We start from the raw sequence: 3,522 nt of genomic DNA, 5'->3' as shown, positions 1-3,522 counted from the left end.
TAGTTGGAAGTGTGCCAACTTTATCTAAAGCCGTCCAGCCATCAAGCCACACATGGCCCCCATCTGGTGTCGAAACCAGGACCTACTAGATAACCGAGCTACTCAAATGCCTTCTCCTCATATGGGGGGATTACAAGTAGAGTTAGCTGGCTCCCGCATAGTTATACGATAGTGGAGCATTGATATCTAAAACTTTACTCTAGGATAGAGTTGCCCTTCTAGATAATTTTAACATGGTCAAAACTAGAAGAGACAGATGGAATGGTTTAGGTAATGTTCTCAGAGGGAGTGAGTTGGATGCATGGAATCTACTTAAGGATCGGGCAACTCTTTTTGATATCGTAGAAGATACATCTTTCACTTGGGCAAAGGAAAGCGCATCTTGATAGAGCTTATTACTCCATAAAAATTATGGATGAGGCACTCCACTTCAAAACAACGCTTTAGCAACTCTCCCTTTCTCAAATCATAAACCATTGTGGGTTGAGTTGGATAAGGGTGAGGGGAAGATAACTAAATCCTAGTTTAAAGCTAATCCATTCTTTTTCTAGCTTCCTTACATTAAGGAGAAGGTAGTAAGGTTATCCTATAAGCAATGTTTTATAAAAGCCTGCCCTAATTTCTATAAAAGGCATGGCTACTCAGTTGTACTTAGCTTATGATTTACACATTGTTATAATGCCAAAATGGAATAAGATAGCCAAATCATGTCCTATTCCTAAGTGAATGGATCTAGCATATTTCTTTTCAAAGCTATTCACATTATGATTAGGCTAGCCTAGGGGTATCCAATTAGGCTAAACTCGTTGGGAATAGCTTTAGTTAAAGATGGATAGGGGTCCCCCAATAGGAAAAATTGGAAAAATCTAGAGGATGGGATTCACATCCAAGGAAAGGAAAGCCAATGCATCTTCAACAAGCAAAAAAGAGAAGATTTACACAAAAGGTCAATACCTTAATGGAGATAAGAAGGGTCCAAAAAGCCATGGGACTGTGTATTCCCAAGGCTCCTTTTCAAAGGCTTGCTAGGCAAGTTTGTGATGATATGAACTTTGTGGGCCTTGGATACCAGTGGCAAAGAACAACTATTTGGGCATTGCAGATGGATGCCAAGGACTTTTTCATAGATTTTTTTAAGGATACATTTCCTCTTGTAGCCCACAGCCATAGGGTGACAATCATGGCAAAAGATATTACCACTTTACAAATGGTTAGATGGAGATATGACAAACTCTTGAAGACTAGAGATATGACAGGCATGAAGATGAAAGACATTTTGCTTATACCACTTGCTCGAATGCCAAAACAAGATGACATGGCTATAGAGGAAGTCACTCAAGTGACTCATGGAATAAAAACAAGAGCAAAAATAGACTTTGAGGAGGTGCAAAGGATGAAATATAAGGACACCAAGCATCTTTGTTCCTCTTCCACTAATCTAGGTACTACAAAGCTAGAGCTACATGTTGTCGAGCATCTAAATACTCTGGGACCTGCTATAAGGATAAGTTTTGTAGATGCAAAGTCAATGAAAGAGTTTATCCTAACAGAAGATTGTCTCAAAGCAATCAAAGATAGAGCGGGACAAGTTATCGATACAGTTATCCTTGCAAGACTCAGGTAGGTTTTTCTTTTTATATATTGATTTAGACAACCACTATTTTAGAACTCTATTCTGAATTCCTATGTTGATTTGCAGCTTACTCAAAAAAAAGTTAGATGAGAAGATTCAAGGTATGGTTCATATTGTGGACCCAGCTATCTCCTTCAAAATGACGGATCCCAAGGAGTTGGTGGATCCGCTTGCGAAGTGGTTCACATTTTGTAATTTCAAATCTGTGATCGTAATTGTCATCCCTACCATTCAGAGTAAGTGATTAGTAAGTTCATTGCATAATGAGCTATATTGTTATTTTCAATCCACAAATTCTAATCTTTACAGCATTTGTCAAATGAAGCTGACATTGGAGTTTAGCTATAATACATCTGCCTCAAAAGGATGCTTCTGCTTCAATTCAGTTACACATACTCATCAAGAGATCGATCTATAAGTGAATTTGCAATGCATAAAATAAGTATTGCAATTTTTTAAAATAACAAATTATTTATTTTGTAGAAAGTTGTTCACACTCACATATGTTGAGATATCGAGCTCCACTCGTGATATGCTAGGGTGACCGTTGTGCATTTATGTCACCGACTTGTTAGCTGCAAATGCAGTTGGTACACCACCCATGAATAATAGCTAGATGACAACTATCCTTATGTATTCTAGTTCATGGCTCAGTTAGTATGCCACCTTAGTTAGCTGAGTTTGGTTTGAGACCCACATATAGGGTTCTTCTATTTCATTGTACCAAAGTTCTTTTGGCTTTGACAACTATGAAGAGGAAAACTATTTTCAGCCTCCATCTGTGTGTGTATTCCCCCATTGTGTATGTGAGAAAGCCACAAGTGAGACTCCTTCCCTCTCTCCCACTATCTTCACATGGTATCAGAGACTGGTTCGTGGTAAGGAGCTCAAGAAAGCAAACCAAGTTCGCGATGTCCTGGTAAGAGGACCAATGTTGCTTTTCTTTTTCGAGTCGAAAGTGCAAGAGTGCACTGTCTCAAATTGAGATGCCCTTCGCAGTGTGGCAAGAGGGCAGTATATGTTCGGGCAAGGGCAAAGAGCCCTTGGTGACTTTATTTTTCTGATTTGAGGCCATTTCGAGGCCCGTTTTTAAGGCGGAAGTTCTTCGCAGGCACTCAGAAAAAGGCCCTATTTTTGTTGTGCGAACACTACTCTACAGGTCGCTGAAAAGTTGTCGCAGAAATTGCATCATATGCTTGTGCGTAGAGATACTAGGAGTTGCAGAATCATCGTTGTTGCCTGTTGATGCAAAATCATCACTAGGAAGTGACTGTGTAGTCAAATACCACTTTTGTTAGTTTTGCAGATTTGCCCGTGTGAGGCAAAAGCTGTGTTTTTTGTAGTGACAAAATATTTTGCAGTGTTCTATAATGTCGTCTGATTCTCTTTCATAGATTGTCACTGAAAAGCTTGACAAGAATAACTTCCAAGCATGGAAGTTTAAAATGACGAATTTCCTTATGGGAAAAGGCTAGTGGGAGTTCATTATAGGAAATGAAGAAGAACTAGTTCTTCCTAATGTTCCCAATCAACATGAAATGCAGGCATTTAAAGAATGGCATGAGAGAGCCAAAAAAGTTATGTACTGGCTGTCTATTAGTATTTTGGATTCTATGATTGTGCATATTCAAGATGCAAGTATGCCAAAGGAGGGACGGGATACTTTGGCAAAAATGTACAACACAGACACGCAAGCTAGGAAAATGCAGCTCAAGCAGGAGTTGCACATTGTGAAGAGATAAAATATGAGCATCAATGACTACCACATGAAGGTGAAGAAAATTGCAGATGCACTTGCTTCCATTGGGTCGCCAGTGGAAGATGATGATCTAGTTTCTGTGACCTTGAATGGTCTAGGAAAGGATTATGCACAGTTCTGGACATCCATT

Source organism: Dipteris shenzhenensis, chromosome 18 (assembly GCF_047967505.1).
Source record: "Dipteris shenzhenensis isolate YYH24624 ecotype China chromosome 18, Dip_SZ_1.0, whole genome shotgun sequence".
NCBI classification, from domain to species: Eukaryota; Viridiplantae; Streptophyta; class Polypodiopsida; order Gleicheniales; family Dipteridaceae; genus Dipteris; species Dipteris shenzhenensis.
This window is presented reverse-complemented; position numbering follows the sequence as displayed.